The following is a 17,017-nucleotide window of genomic DNA, read 5'->3' as shown; positions in this document are numbered from 1 at the left end:
CTGACTGAGCCACCCAGACTCCCCTCAATGGATTCTACTCTTACACAGATTCCATTGACTCTTCTATCACCACTCTTGGCCGTGCACGCTCCACTGACCACCAACCTCGTGCTCCACTGATAGTCCAAATACCACAAGCCTGAAATGCAATTCGGCATTTCTCCTCCCCTCAACCTGTCACTTCTTCTTGGAGTTCCCAGTCCTGGTGAATCCAACCAACCTCTTCTCAGTCACCCATGTTCGAATCTTCAATGTCATCTCAGACACAGCCTTCTTCCTCCAGATTTCTCACTCCGCCCCATGCCATACTTGGTCAGGTGCCAGGTCTGTCTTACCTCAGTGCCCTTCCTATTTATCTCATTTTTGTTCTGCCAGCCGCCATGTTATTATATAGGCCCCCATATTCTACCATCTACACTTTTGAAATCTTGTTGCCTTTGAGATCTCAACCCCTTCATGCCGTTGCCCGCCGCCCCCCCCCCCCCCCGCCCTGCTGCTAAAGAGTTATGGTCCTAAGACACAGGTGTGATTATGTCTTTTACTCCTCCCAAATCTTCAGTGACAGCTGTTTCAGGTAAACTAAGCAATATTCTCTCTACTGAACACATTGGGCTCTGTCCTACCTGTGTCTTGATAATGGAGAGAAGAAGCCTGTCATCTGAACAGAGAATAAGCCAGTAAACCTCATCAGGTATCACTCCTCAGTCAGCAGACAGTATACAGGTCTACCTGTGAGTCTGGGCTTCTACACTTTCCTACTGGGCTACTTCTTAAAGAACAAATGCAAATACCACATTCTTGTCTTTCTTTTCCATTTCTTTTTTTTAAGTTTATTTATTTATTTTGAGAGAGAGATAAGGAGAGCGAGTGGGAGAGAAAGAGAGGGAGAGAGAGAATCCCAAGCGGGCTCCACACTGTCAGCACGTAGCCTGATGTGGGGCTCAAAGCCATGAACCGTGAGATCATGACCTGAGCTGAAACCAAGAGTCAGATGCTTAACCAACTGAGCCACCCAGGTGCCCGCCCCCCTTTTTTCCATTTCTATCCTCCAGGAGCATGTTGATTATTTATTGTTGAATAATATGGAGAAATGTAAAGCGTATGATAATATTTCAGGTAGGTTTACAGCTACACTAAGGAAAGGATAATTATTGAATCTAAGTTAAGCTAAATTGGGCCACAGAATTTTCTCTTTGATCTTCTACCATTAGGGATTAAAAAAAATTTTTTTAATGTTTATTTATTTTTGAGAGAGAGAGAAGGAGAGACAGAGTGTAAATGGGGGAGGGGCAGAGAGAGAGGGAGACACAGAATCTGAAGCAGGCTCCAGGCTCTGAGTTCTGAAGCTGTTAGCCCAGAGCCTGACATGGGGCTTGAACTCATGAACTGTGAGATCATGACCTGAAGTCAGACACTTAACTGACTGAGGGACCCAGGCACCTACCATTAGGGATTTTTAAAAGTTCAATGATGTGGATGAATACATATAAAGCATATTATAGCTACACAAAACTGGCAAGCACAGCTAATATCAGAGAAACCAGGATAAAAATTCAAAATGATTTTGACAGTTGAGAACATTCCTTAGTGTTAAATGTAAAGGCCTCCAGCAAGGCCTTTCTATTCAGTGACTTCAGGGGCTAGTAGAGCAGAAGGCCTAGGATTCTGGCCTGAGAAGTTCATGAGGCTTGCCCTGTATTGGCCCTGCTCTTCCCAGCACTGCCTCAGGCCTCTGAGGTGGGGAAGGTCAAAGCTCCACTGATGTTAAATGTGTGGGAAAGTGACAGTGATGAGTGATGAGTCAAGAGAAGCCTCTGAGAAGACAGCCCTGGATGACCCTGATGTGCATTTTATTATTACCTACTTATTAGAAGTAGTACGAGAGGTGGATGGAAAGAATGCATAAATGATCCCTATTGTTTAAAACTTGCAGTCCTTCTACTTCCTTTGTTAAAATCAACTAAGTTGATTTGGGTGCTAATTTCAGGTTTCTCAGCAGAAGCATTATAAGTCAACAGGCAGCTACAGAATACCAACTACATGCCAAAACCCCTCCACTAGTTGGTAGGAATGTAGAGAGGAAGGGGCTCTTCATTTTTCCAGGATATGAGCAATTGGCCAAATGATAGGTGTTTAACACCGATTAGTTGTTATAAGTGGATGATGGATGGATGGAAGGAAGGACAGAAGGGTAAATGTGTGGAAGGATGGCAGGGTGGGTGGATGGAAGCTATGATGATATCAAGAAGAGAATATTAACCATGAGGCACATGTGGTAAGAGAGGGAAGGATTGTGTCAGCAGTGACATCTGAGCTGGTTACGTGACATAATACAAGTTTATGGCCTTTGCAGCTTAAAGACCCAGATGCAGTACTAAATGCACCATTTGCTACCTGTGTGGCTTCAGGTTATATACAAAATCTCTTTGAATCTCTGTTTCCTCATACGTTAAATGGATGTGATAATGTATATAAGACATTTAATTGTGAAAAGTGATCTATGTAAAAAGTACGGTTTTTAGCTCATGGCTTATGGTACTTGCTGATAAAGAGGAGTTCTTTGCCTTCCTCAGCCTCCCCATAACGTAATAAATAGCAGAACCTTTCTGGAAAACCTAATATAAAAAGAGTTACATGAAATCAACTGACCAATCAGAAGCTCAACAGAATTTAGGCTGTGACCCAGCATATTGATATGCGGGGGGCCCATTGCCCTGTAGAAGCAGGGTAGGCAAACAAAGTCCTGGTCTGCTTAGTTCTCAAAGGTGACACGGAGGATTGGAGAAAGGGGACAGAAACTGTGCTCAACCTCTGCTCAGTTGAGTGCCAATGGGAGGAGGCGCTGGAATCCATTTCTAAGGGCAGTTAAATGTGTCCTTGGTCAGGATGTTCCTCATTCATTCATTCATTCATTCATTCATTCATTCAAGACAGAGTGAGAGTAGGGGAGAAGGACAGAGGAAGAGAGAGAGAGAATCTCAAGCAGGCTCCACCCTCAGCATAGAGCCCTATGCTGGGCTCGATCCCACAACCCTGGGATCATGATCTGAGCTGAAATCAAGAGTCAGATGCTCAACCGACTGAGCCACCCGGGCACCCCAGGATGTTCCACATTTAGCCACCATATTCTAATGATACAAAGGAGGATTGAAAAGGAAGGGGGCCATAATTCGGAGATGAAGACCCAACTTTTGGTCTTCGTTCTGTCACTGATTGACTCTATAATCCTGGGATGCATGATTCTAGCTTTTCTGATCCTCAGACCTGCATTAGGAAAAATACCCTTAATGGGAATGAGATAACATGAGAAATGGGGTTAAATGAGAAGACTTGGAAAAACTCTTTGCAGATGGTAAAGGACTATCCAATATTTAAATCACCTTATAATATCATACACGTTATATAAATATGTATAATAAGCGAATAAACTAACAAAAATAAATCAGGCCAGTATAAGAGATAAACATCCAAAACTAGGCTTAGGAGATATAAATGCTCATATTACTGAGCTTTCCTTTCATTTATGAACATATTTAGGCCCACAGCCCAATTGTGCTTTATGCCAAAGGATGGTGGCTTTAAGCCTGAGAGAGGTAGAACCAAGATCAATCCTCACTCTTTTTCCTCTTCATTTTATTTCAGTGGGCAGAATTCTGAGCTGGTCCCCAAGACTTCTGCCCCCGAGTGTTCATGCACAGTATGATCCTTCTCTTTGGTGTGAGCAAGACCTATGAATATAATGGAATGCCTCTTCTTTGATTATGTTATATTATGTGGTGAAGGTGTAGGAATTATAATGATGTAATTAAGGTCCTTAATGAGTTAACTTTAAGTTAATGGAAAAGGATATTGTGCTGGGCAGACCTGACCTATTAATCACTTGATACCTTTAAATGAAGTTAAGAGATCTGAAGCAGTAGAGACACTCTCTGTTAGCCTTGGAGAAGCAAACTGCCATATTTGTGGAGAGGGCCACATGGCCAGGAACGGGTGGGCTGACTCTAGGGCTGAGGCTCTCAGTCTTACAGGAACTGAATTCTGCCAACAACTTGTGAGCTTGGCAGAAGACCCTAGGACTCAAATGACATCACAGTCCTGGCTGACAGCTTGACTTCCACCTAATACTGAGCAGAAGACCCAACTAACTCACAGACTCCTGACCCACAGAAAGTGTGAGATAACAAGTTTGTGTGGTTTTAAGTGGCTATGTTTGTGGCAGTTTGTTATGTAGCATATAAAACTAAAATAAGGGGAGAAGTTCTCCACGAATCAATGTGAACAGGTTGGCCCCATAGGGGCTGCTCTAGCAGAGCAGCATAACTGCATATTTTATGCTTTTGCTGACTCTCTTTCATAAGCTCCAGAACCTAGAGTTGGCTTTCTTCTGCTAAGGCAGAAGTTCCTGAGCTTCTCAACATCAAGATCCTCTAATTATTTTCCTCCTATAGTCCCTAAAATTGAAGCATCCCATTTAATTAACAAATTATATGTATTTACTTTGGAATAGTTAAGTTCTCTCTTTTTTTTTTTTGAAATTTTTATTTATTTTTGAGAAATAAAACAGCAAGCACACATGTGCATGTGCGAGCTGGGGAGGGGAAGACAGAGAAGGGAACAGAGGATCTGAAGCAGGCTCTGTGCTGACAACAGAGAGCCCAATATGGGGCTCAAACTCGCAAATCATGAGATCATGACCTGAGCCAAAGTCAGATGCTTAACTGACTGAGCCACCAAGGTGCCCCAGTTAATTTGATTTCTAATTTTAATTAAATAATTGCTCTTGAATTAAATATAAATACAGAAGATTCTGACTGGCATGAGATGAACAAAGTAACCAAACTAACTTGTGATTTTTATCCCAGATCAAAGAAAACAGGTATTTTGGTTATTCCTTTCAGGCTTAACAAGGATAAATGTATATTTTACTTCTATTCAAGCTTTCTGAAAGAAAGAAAATAGCTCACTGACCCTAGGAGTTGACATCATTCGAGATGTTCACCCAGACCATGATTGCCCCTCTTTGGGAATTACACATTTACACCCACACTCATGCTTCTACTGCAAGACTAATCCACTGGCTGGAGATGACTTGATTAAGGGGAGACACCTGGCCCAAACGCAGGCCCACGAGCTTCTTTCCAAGAATTTGAAGAGTCACAGACTCTGTGTGTCTTTATTGGCCACTTGAACTCAGGACATAAAGATCTAGGAGCTATAGACAAATAGGTCCTAGATGTGGCCATCTGAACCAAGGAAAACCGTGAAAGCTAATGGACAGATATATACAGAGAAGAATGAAGTGAAAAGTCAAGGGACCATAAGACCTGGAGAGGAGTAATTCTGGTTTTGATGGTTTTTCAGTTCCTTGTTTTAGTTTATGCCGAGGCCAGTCTATGCCTTCTGAGCTTCACAGAGGTCATTTTTATCCTTCTTAAAAAATCCCCTTTGGGGCGCCTGGGTGGCGCAGTCGGTTGAGCGTCCGACTTCAGCCAGGTCACGATCTCGCGGTCCGGGAGTTCGAGCCCCGCGTCAGGCTCTGGGCTGATGGCTCAGAGCCTGGAGCCTGTTTCCAATTCTGTGTCTCCCTCTCTCTCTGCCCCTCCCCCGTTCATGCTCTGTCTCTCTCTGTCCCAAAAATAAATAAACGTTGAAAAAAATTAAAAAAAAATCCCCTTTGGAATTAAAAGCAAAAATGAACTACTGGGACCTTATGAAGATAAAAAGCTTCTGCACAGCAAAGGAAACAATCAACAAAACTAAAAGGCAACCAACGGAATGGGAAAAGATATTTGCAAATGACATATCAGACAAAGGGCTAGTATCCAAAATCTATAAAGAGCTCACCAAACTCCACACCCGAAAAACAAATAACCCAGTGAAGAAATGGGCAGAAAACATGAATAGACACTTCTCTAAAGAAGACATCCGGATGGCACATGAAAAGATGCTCAACGTCACTCCTCATCAGGGAAATACAAATCAAAACCACACTCAGATATCACCTCACGCCAGTCAGAGTGGCCAAAATGAACAAATCAGGAGACTATAGATGCTGGAGAGGATGTGGAGAAACGGGAACTCTCTTGCACTGTTGGTGGGAATGCAAATTGGTGCAGCCACTCTGGAAAACAGTGTGGAGGTTCCTCAAAAAATTAAAAATAGACCTACCCTATGACCCAGCAATAGCACTGCTAGGAATTTACCCAAGGGATACAGGAGTGCTGATGCCTAGGGGCACTTGTACCCCAATGTTTATAGCAGCACTCTCAACAATAGCCAAATTATGGAAAGAGCCTAAATGGCCATCAACTGATGAATGGATAAAGAAATTGTGGTTTATATACACAATGGAGTACTACGTGGCAATGAGAAAGAATGAAATATGGCCCTTTGTAGCAACATGGATGGAACTGGAGAGTGTTATGCTAAGTGAAATAAGCCATACAGAGAAAGACAGATACCATATGGTTTCACTCTTATGTGGATCCTGAGAAACTTAACAGAATCCCATGGGGGAGGGGAAGGAAAAAAAAAAAAGAGGTTAGAGTGGAAGAGAGCCAAAGCATAAAAGACTCTTAAAAACTGAGAACAAACTGAGGGTTGATGGGGGTGGGAGGGAGGGGAGGGTGGGTGATGGGTATTGAGGAGGGCACTTTTGGGATGAGCACTGGGTGTTGTATGGAAACCAATTTGACAATAAACTTCATATATTGAAAAAAAAAATCCCCTTTGTGGCTTCACATAGAGCAATTGGTTTTCTGTTATATGAATTCAAACAGCCATGGCCAAAACCACCTACCCTGTTCTGAAAGGAATGGAGCCCCTGCTCTAAACCACAAATACTTTTGGATTCAGCTATCTCAATTCCTGACTTTGTCGTAGGAATGAGCACCATTGCATAAGCTATAAGAACAAGAAGTGGGCTATTTGAATGCCAGTCTTTAGACACTCCAACCAAAAGCGTTACTTTCCTCTTGGGGGGAAGGGGAAAAGGGTATAGATGTGAGAAGAGCCTTTGATGTGCCATCCATTTCAGTCAAAAACACAGAAGAAAATCTTTGGAAATATGACTGTCCAAGCATCCAGAAGAGTTAGCCCTACTCAGAGAAATGAAGATTTATGTCATTTCTGACAGTGGAGATGTATACAGCAGACTTGTTAAGTGAATAAGTATGTCCAAAGGAGTTTGAGTGGAAGTAGGGGAAGAAAATCTTATTAATCTGTGAAGATGAGACCTTCTCAATTTTTAAAGAGCCAATTGAAGAAACTACATTTACACTATAATTTCAAAAGGAAATGTAATTTTCTTGCCATCTTTAACATTTCTCTCATTAATAATCGAAACAAGTTTTCAGGAAAAGAGATATGGGCTTAATCAGCAGGCAGAGGCTCTGTATGAGCAAGACAGGGTCTCACAAGGGTACGCATGCACCCAGTATTTGAATCACCATCTCTGCAGCCTTTGCTTTCTCACTGGGCACTGACTTGGCCTGGGGGAGACTGGGCTGACTTTCTGCCTAGAGAATGGCTTTCTAATTTGTCCTGACAAATCACTTTGAGTCTTGTGCCTCGTCTGAAGAAAAAAGAGAACTTTGTTCTTACTTCCTTCGGCCCAACCATACCATAATAACATCCACGTTAAAATCCAACTGTATAATGTTGGTAACTTATTTAGGGACTTAAAGGTAACTTATTTAGGGACTTCAATTATCGAATTCATTTAATCTACGGAAAATAGGGTAGAATAGGGTTTTAGCCCAACAAAAGAAATTTGCCTCATCATTATGGATTCTTCTCGAGTAGGATTAAATCCTATGGGGTTTCATGGTACACTTGATCCTGTACTTTTCTTTATTTGGGGGTGGGGGCATGTAATATGTTTTTCATCATTAGGTCTACTTTGGTATAGGATACTAGGTGTAGATGTCATTATGAAGAACCTAGAAGTGGATGGACATTCCACACCAAAGTTCCTAAAATTGCTCTAGAAGTTCTCCTTGACCACCTTTGCAGTGTGATGTGATGGCTCCCTGTGTAGACCTAACAGTTACGACACTGCATGGTCATCCTCAATTTTCTTGTGTCTTCCACCACCAAGCTATGAGGCCCTAAAGGAAAGGGTTTTTCAAATTTGTAACCAAGCTTAGTACAGGTACATAACAAGTATTTAAAAGATATCAGTTGAATGAATGGACGAAATTCTACAATTGGTTTTACTCATAGCAACTTTGCCATCTATTCAAGGAACATATCACCTGAAATTGTTTGGGATGGCTTATCAGTATATTGGTTAAAACTAAAGTTTTTGATATAAATCAGCATGCTCTGCACAGCGATCTCTGGTATGGAAGATGTTAATAAGAGCTTTAGAAAGAGAGAGAAGGAGGGGGATCTGTGGTCATATAAAGTTGTAATTATTTTGCTCTAAAAAATATAACATATTTTGATGGACTATTGTTTCCATCATTTTAAGAGGATAGCAGAGATACAATAAGTTGCTATTTAAATATTGAAATCATACTGTAATCTGTAACCTCTTAAATAAAATCACATGGCTTCTTTTTAAATAAAAGAAATTGAGAGTTCCTGTTTATTAAATTACGGATCTACTTGGGAAAAGAAGGCACTGGAAAATGTTATGACTCTAAATTAGAATGGAAACATAAAACTAACACTGAATTTTCTCTATACCATGTAGAACAAACAAAGGTAAATTAAAGGTTCCAACCAAAAAAAAAAAAAACAAAAAAACAAAAAAACAAAAAAAAACCTAAGGAAAGAAGAGCTTCCTATGTTTGCTTTTTCAAATAATTAAAAAAATTTTTCTTAACATTTATTTATTTTTAAGAGACAGAGAGAGACAGAGCATGAGCAGGGGAGGGGCAGAGAGAGAGAGAGGGAGACACAGAATCTGAAGCAGGCTGCAGGCTCTGAGCAAGTGGTCAGCACAGAGCCTGATGCGGGGCCTGAACCCACAAATTGTGAGATCATGACCCAAGCTGAAGTCAGATGCTCAACCGACTGAGCCACCCAGGCACCCCTGCTTTTCAAATAATTTTAAACCAAAGTACTTAGATACCATGTTAATTTCCCTACCAGAAAGGAACATGATTCTTCTTTCTCCATATGCATTGCTAAATTACTTGGGAATTAGGCAAATGAGAAGAAAAGGAAAAACATTCTTTTAAATCAACCAGTTTGTTTTTCTTTCTAATTAAAACAGGTAAATCTTAACATTGCAAAAGATGTAGATGTTCTCATTTTCCTTTAAAATCCTACTGGGTAGGGATTTTCCTTGTTTCCCTTAAAATTACTGAATAAATTACCTCTAAGACAGTGCCTCTTCCAAAGATGTTAGAAGATCCTGCATAAATGAACAGACTTGAACCTTCACTCAAACTCCTGCTGGTTGTCAGATCACAGGTGCTCAGGCCTGCACCTGCTTCACTCTGGCTGCATCTAAATGAAGCCACTTATCCTAGTGAAAGCAATCAGGTGAGCATCTAGGTTCATCTAGCTTACCAGATGTTTCCCATCATGGAGAAATGTTCTGCATTGATGGAAATGTTCTATATCTGTACTCTCAATCTGTTAAGCCACGTAGTGATATGTGGCTATCAAGCCCTTGAGATAGGCCTAATGCAACTGAAGAATGGAATTTAAACTTTTATATCATTTTAATTTATTTAAATTTAAATACCTACACATGGCCAGCGGCTACACATTGGATGGTGTATCATGGCTTTGCATTAGCAAGGTGTTACCGTTAACCATAAATTTGAACCTTCTAAAAAATTATAAAATGTTCTAATATATAATTATATAAGTTGAAAAATATATCATCAGTTTTGCGCTCTAGAGATTAATCATTGTTAACATATGATGTGTATTTATTCTTCTAGACTTTTTCTTTCTCTCCAGGCATATAAACATACACACTCATAGGCAGATTTAAAAAAATGTATGAAGTAGAATCATACTATATGTGCTGTCCCGCAGCTTGTATTTTTCTTAACATGTTTTGGCCACCTTTCTATGTTGGCATACAGAGCTCTTTATAGTTACACAAGCCAGTATATTCCCTTCTTTGCTAAGCCAGTCTCATTTTTGTCATTTGTAATCAAGGAGTTCTGATTAACACAGGTGGGTCCAGGGTCCAAATTCACCTTTTGGATTAGCATGTTGGGGCCCTGAGAAGAAAAGAAGCAGGTGCAAACTCAAATGAGGAGAGTTTGCATGACAGGCAGAGGAGGTTAACATTTTACCATATACTCACAAAGGAAATGACTGAAGGGTTTTGAGCAGGCAAGTGGCACCATCAAACCTGTCATTGAAGACAGTCACCTTGGTAGTGATCTGTCTTAGATGGGAGCACAGATCCCTGACAGAGACCTCAGCGGTACAAAGGTTTGTTTACACTTCAGTTACCAGGTACAGAACACCACCAATACTACTGTTCTATCATATTTCTACAGCAAGCTCACAAAATCCTGTTCGGCTCTCTTACAACACAGTAGAAGTAAAATATTGTGTGTATGGTAAGTTTAGTTTTCAACCACTATTGTAAAGATAAAGTAATTCATTCATTAAACTTTTATTGATAAACTGCTATATGTCAGGCATTAAGGAAATAACAGTGCACAAAATGAAGTTCTGTCCACATGGGGGAGGCTATAAAAGGAGTAGATTTGGGGGCTGAGGAAAATAAGAAGTTTAATTTTGAACATATAAATTTTGAGACGCTTATTAACCATCTAAGTGAAATGTCAAGGAGGCAGTCAGATGAATGAGTTTGGAGATACATTTTGGGCATTATCAGAGTATGTGATTTCCTAGTGAGTGAGCATATATAAAGAAAGAGGAGTCAGGAGATAGGAGGAATGTGCAAAAGAGACCACATAATGTGGTGACAAGAATAGAGCTGGAAAGAAAGTGACAGTGAGCCAAGAACTAGAATATTCAAAGAATGGGGGACAAGTAGCCCAGGGCTCTGTGTAACTGCAACAAGGAAGCAGAGTGAGCGGTACTGATGGACAGCAGGAGTTTCCAAGCTGAGTGGTTTTTAAGGTGAGTAGGACAACAGTCTAGAAGAGGCACCGAGGAACAAGGATAACACCTACCCTGTCTCCAACTCCAGTAGCACAAGGGGTGTGGGAGACAAAGCATGGCTACTGGGAGGGCTCTAGAGAAGTCATATAATTAAGAAAGCCAAGTTTATAGTAAAAAGAGGAAGGCACTGTTCAGACAAGGTTGCGAAGATAAGGAACTTTACTGATAAACACTTGTGAGTTTTAGAGCTCATAGGGCAGCAGTTTAGGGGTCAAGGGAGGTGGGAGATAGGATCAATTAGGGTTGTATGGAGCTGGGTGGACATGAGAGACCACAGGGTGAGAGGTGACTAGAGTCCTTGTTTTTGAATGGTGTTACTATAGACAGGACAAAAAGCATGACAGAAGTAGCACCAATGTTCTGGGAGGCAGGTTAGTGGACCTGTACTGAGGAGGGAGGAGGACCCAGAGCTCCTCTATGTTGTGAATTAGCAAAATAGAAAGACTTTGGTGCTAATGCAGGAATGTGACATTTAAAAAATGTTCTTATGGTGAGAAATGTTTCCTAAGCCGTGGCAATTTAGCATTACATATCCCTAGGCAGCATGGGTTCCACCCTAATTACAACAAATATGTGTTGAATATCTAGTATTATTCTAGGCATGGAAAAGGATGGAGAGAAAGAAAAGCAGTCATCTCTAGGAAACATGAAGTCTTCCCCCAGTCTTAGGCTAAGTTGGTCCCAAATGTATGTCATTAAGAAGATGTTATTATATTCCTCCTCCCAACAATCCTAAGACCACTTTTCATTTTGAGTGTTGGCCTGGGGGCAGCTTTCTTCACCTTGTCTTTGGAAGGAATGTCCAGCTATGTGGTCAACCACATAACCTCAGAGCTTGGAGTTATTTGAACAGTTTCATTTAGAGAAGACACTGAACAGATACAGCATTTTTGTTCTTATGTTCTCTCTAAATTGAACTAAGATAAGAACAGGCATTAAGCTGCTTAGAGATTTGAATTAGAGGAACAATTATTCTAATACACATGGTAGCAGAAAGGCTCTCAGAGCCCATAATCCCCTGAGTCTTATGAAAAAATGTCACTCGCTGGATATCCATGCTTGATTGGAGGTTCTGCGAAGTAATCTAAGCCTCCTTTTCTCACTTTTATCCTTTTGGATTGATTTTTGTTTCTTTGAAAACAATTGTTCCATTTTGAAACTTTCTGAACACAGCACAATGCATAATCTGTATCATTTAGCACTCTAAATACTCTGCCATTATACTAGGGTTCTTATGATTGAGCATGTCTTGTCAATGGAAATTTATTCAATGAAATGTGAAATTACTTTAGAAGACACATTTAGAGCATTTAAGCCAGGCATGTTGAGCTGAAAAGATTTAGGAAGTAAGTTATATTCTAAATAGCTAATAATTGTTCATCACAGGGTAACTTTTCATTCTTTACTGATGCTTCTGCCTTTCGACCTCTCACAATGGCCACTAGAGGATAGGGAATCGACTATGGGAAAGATCATTTCAATGGTGTCTTCACATTTACGTGACATTTTAATGTCACAACTGTCTAACTAGAGTGTGCAGACGGGGTGCTGGTCCAAGCCCCATCAACTGACACTTTACCTCACATCATTACTCTCTTAGAGTCTCTAAAAGTAGATACTGAAAGCTGTTAGTATTGCTGTTTGAGCCACCCAGGCTGAGCCCTATTCCTTCCTCAGCAGAGGCTCCTTTGTTTCCTAGGAAGGAGGGGAGTAACTCTATTCCCTGGGAATCAGGAAAAATATTTTAACTGAATACATTGAAGAGAAGGTTATATTGACCTGACATGTTCAGAGACTGAGAGGTATGAGAGACAGATAGCAATAATCAGGCCACTGTAATTCCTAAAGATATTCCAAAGAGCACCCTGGGTCCGGAAAACACATCGTTCCACCTGGGAGACCGTGACAACTCAGTGCACCAGACTGAGAGCCTGGTATGTGGTTGGTGCTTCATGCGTGCTTGCTCAGTGAACGGATGAAAGAGTAGAACTATAAGATCTAGACACCAGCTCAACGGCGCTAATGCACAGACCACTGTACCTCCAGCCCATGTTCTCTCAAGTGCCTCAAGACAACCATACAACAAGGGATACTCTGTAAATTACCCCGTAGTATATCTAAACCCCATTAGAAACTGAAAACACTTTCCTCATAAATATCTCTTTAGTTTCACTTTCTTTCCTTATAGCTATAAAACTCCTCTTCTGAGACATTACAGGTAAAGGAGGAGTTGATGTAAGTAGGTAGTTCGGTTATCTAGATGCCTGAAAGGAAAGGAGATCAAATATTAGAGTTGCCTTTGGGTTGCTTCTTCCCCATGCTTTTCTCTCTCTTGTTAAAGTATATCTAAGAAAGGAAAGGTTGAGTTTGGTTGGACATGAACTCTAGAACTCATGAAAGCAGAATTTAAAAGATCCCAAGATTGAGCAGACATGGGTCTAAGGCATGAAAACCTAAAAAAGAAATCTGTCTGGGTGGTTAAGCTTCTCAAAAATGAAGTTTTAACAAGAGAGAGGAGGAAAAACACCTTGAAAGAAACTCTTTGGGCTGTATGGGGAGCTTTCTGATGGGACCAAATTTGGCAACCAGATACATAAAGGTGAAAGGGAAGAAAGCTGAGATCACCATAAAACAGTGAATCTCTTTTATAGTGTGTTCACATGTCTAAACTCCAAAGTAAACTGGCTAACAAAAATTCTGCAATTAAATTTGATGCAGCAAGATAGAATGATAATGTGATTTTGATGGAAGATACCAAGAAAGCAGAATTCTTCATTTATTTGCTGTATATCTTCCCTGTCTAGAGAAAAGATCCTTAGATTTATAAAGTTTGAATGGCATTTGTCCCAAATGTAAGCAGTGATTGAAGAAAGAACAGAGTTGCTTTAAGTGAGTTTAAATATGCTTTTAAGAGAAATCACATCCAGGATACCGAAAACTTGCAAATGAGAGTTTTAAGAAACTACTGAGAAGAGAAGGAGGAAGGTTGGAATTGGACAAATATATTTACCAGTTTCAAAAAGGGAAGCATACAGAATTAAAAGCATTACTGATGATGACAACTGAATTTTAGGTTTATTCTGGGCTTGATTGTAGAATGGATGTTATAGGGCAACCTCCTTGCTCTTAGGAGAAGAAGCATTGATCTCTGAGCCAGGATGGGTTTGCTAAGCATGAATCAAGTCATCTCAAACCAATCTTATTTCATTTTTTAATGGAGGACGAGATTAGCATAGCAGGAAAATGGGTTATTCGTGGTCTATTTAGACTGCATCCAGGAATCTGGCACAAGGTGACCTTGAGAACCTGGTGGACAAATAGAAATGTAGACTGGATGACAGGTATACTGAATATTGGATGAACTCAAAGTGAGTTTACTAATGTATCAGTAGTAATACTAATAGAGAAATCTAGGTGTGCATTTTTCAGTCTCATGCCAATGAATTAGAAGTCAGCTCTATCAAATCTCTGAATGATGTGAACTTTGAAGGGATAGCATATATACTGAAAGACAAAATCAGAATCCAGAAAATTCTCAACAGTCTGGAATGAAAGACTGAATTCAACTTAAAGAAATTTCATAGAGATAACAGACAGAAACCCCAACACTTGGGTCTAAAATATTCTACTGCTCAAATATTGGCTGATAGTGACCCGAGGGACATGAATGTAAAGGAACAGGATTTAGGGGAAAAGCCTGTTCACTCTCAGATGTTAACTAATTTGTCTTTCTTGGAAATGCTGCTCTCCATTATTTTTCCTCTTTCTGAATCTCGAACCTCTCCATTTTCACTATGTCTGGACACATCTTAAACATTTAAAATAAACAAAATAAAATAAAGCACAAAACCACAAAACACAAATTAACCCTCCCACCCCGGGTTTTATTACTGCCTTGAGTGCACCCTTTTTTACTTTTCTGCACTGCAAAGGTGCTCAGGGGTAGCTACATTGGTTCCCTCCACTCTCCTCAAATTGGTCTCATTAAGTCATCAGTGACCTCCTAATTGAAAAATGTATTAAATATTTTTCAGTCCTAAGCTTCTGTGATGTCTCTGCAGCATTTGATATTCCTGGTCACTTTTTTATTCTTGAATTTTTCTCTTCCCTTGGCTTCCTTTCTGTTGCAGTTACTTTCCTAGTCTCAGAATTCCATCTTGTCTCAACTCTCCTCACATACACAATCCATTCTACCATTAGTCTAGGCTTTCTTCTCACCATCTGTGGTGGGGGATCTCACATCCTCCCAGGGTTTCAACTGTCTCCTGTACGTTGAAATCTTTATTTCTTACATGAACCTTTTTCTTGAGCTCTAGACATTACTTTTCACTGAACTTCTCCAATGGCTTCAATTACCACCTATACTTTGACTATTCACAGGTATATAATTGTAGCCTAGACCTCTCCACTGAACTCCAGACCCTTATTTCTAAATCCATATGCAACACCTTCCTCTAGATGTTTCTTAGGCATCTCATACTCATGATTTTTGATCTTAATTATCACCCACTCTTCCTTTTCTGAAGATTATGACCCAACCACCACACTGTTATTTAAGCCAGAAAATGAAGGATTGTTCCTGGTTCTTCCTGCTACTTTCTATTTCACATTCAGGCAGACTCCAAGTCATACCTCAACTAAAGCACTTTTCCTAAAATACAAATCTATTGATTTCCTTTTTCAAGGGGATAAAAAATCCCAACACCCTAGCATGCCACCCAAGATCCTGACGACCTGGAGCCGAGTCTTCCCTAGCTTTCCAGTCTCATCTCATAGCTCTTCCCTAGAAGTATCCAATGGGCTAATTGTACATTCCTTTCTTTTTTTTTTTTTTAATGTTTTATTTATTTTTGAGAGAGAGAGAGAGGGAGACAGAGCGTGAGTAGGGGAGGGGCAGAGAGAGAGGGAGACACAGAATCTGAAGCAGGCTCCAGGCTCTGAGCTGTCAGCACAGAGCCTGAAGTGGGGCTTGAACCCACGAACCGTGAGATCATGACCTGAGCCAAAGTTGGGCTCTCAACTGACTGAGACACCCAGGTGCCCCTGGACTAATCATATATTTCTACTAAAAGTAAGGTTACCTACATTTGGCTTGCTATATATATCTCCTTGTGCCTATTCCTATGTTTTTTCCCTTTTGCTTCAGTTGTTCTTTCTCCCATTTCTATGCCTGATGAATTTCCTTAAGGCTTAATTCCTTATTTTCTCTACTATGCAGCGTTTGAAACTTTCTCTTTTGTGTTCACATTTTTTTCCCTCTTCATTTTCCTATTGTAGTGCATAACACAGAGCAGTAATTACTTGTTTTGCATGACAATCTTTACCACTAAACTGTGAGCTCCACGAGGAAGTGACTAAGTTCTATTAAGTTTTGTAGCCCCAGAACTTAGCATAGTTCCTGGTACACAGTGGACACTCAATTCATGTTTATGCAATAAATTGACTCAATGTGCATGAATACTGCAGTGTCACTTACATAAAAGTTTGCTCTCCCCCTGGATCAATAGTTCTGCTTTTCTCTGGGTTGATCAGTCCATATTGAGAATAGTCTGTTCTGATGTGATGCTGCACTTAAATTGAGGCAGATATAAACTAAAAAACATTGGGGTGCCTGGGTAGCTCTGTCGGTCAAGTGACTGACTCTTGGTTTCGGCTCAGGTCATGATCTTGAGGTTCATGAATTCAAGCCACGCGTTGGGCTCCACATTTACAGTAGGGAGCCTGCTTGGGATTCTCTCTCTCTCCCTCTCTCTCACTCCTTCCCTGCTTGTGGTCTCTCTTGCTCAAAATACATAAATAAACTTAAAAAACAACATTGAAGAAGAGCAATAAGGAATATAACACCATGTGGAAGGAAAAATGATTGAACAAATGGGAAATATTTGTGTAAGGTGTCATGAATTGAAAA

The 17,017-nt window shown here is 40.4% G+C and overlaps 1 protein-coding gene across 5 annotated transcripts in view; it reads right to left on the bottom strand.

Moving 5' to 3' along the window:
* The window catches only part of PLPPR1 (phospholipid phosphatase related 1), a 326,239-nt gene that overhangs the window by 55,683 nt on the left and 253,539 nt on the right, over positions 1 to 17,017 (bottom strand). The window contains exon 1 of one of the 5 annotated variants that reach the window (XM_040481837.1): positions 10,277 to 10,484. The exons of the other annotated variants lie outside the window; for them this stretch is intronic. The gene's annotated coding sequence lies outside the window, so the exon portion shown is untranslated. Of the gene's footprint in view, positions 1 to 10,276; positions 10,485 to 17,017 lie in introns of those variants that run through there. 5 annotated transcript variants of the gene reach the window in all.

This window comes from Herpailurus yagouaroundi, unplaced genomic scaffold (assembly GCF_014898765.1).
Source record: "Herpailurus yagouaroundi ecotype Mexico unplaced genomic scaffold, PumYag 160, whole genome shotgun sequence".
Classification (NCBI taxonomy): domain Eukaryota; kingdom Metazoa; phylum Chordata; class Mammalia; order Carnivora; family Felidae; genus Herpailurus; species Herpailurus yagouaroundi.
This window is presented reverse-complemented; position numbering and strand designations above follow the sequence as displayed.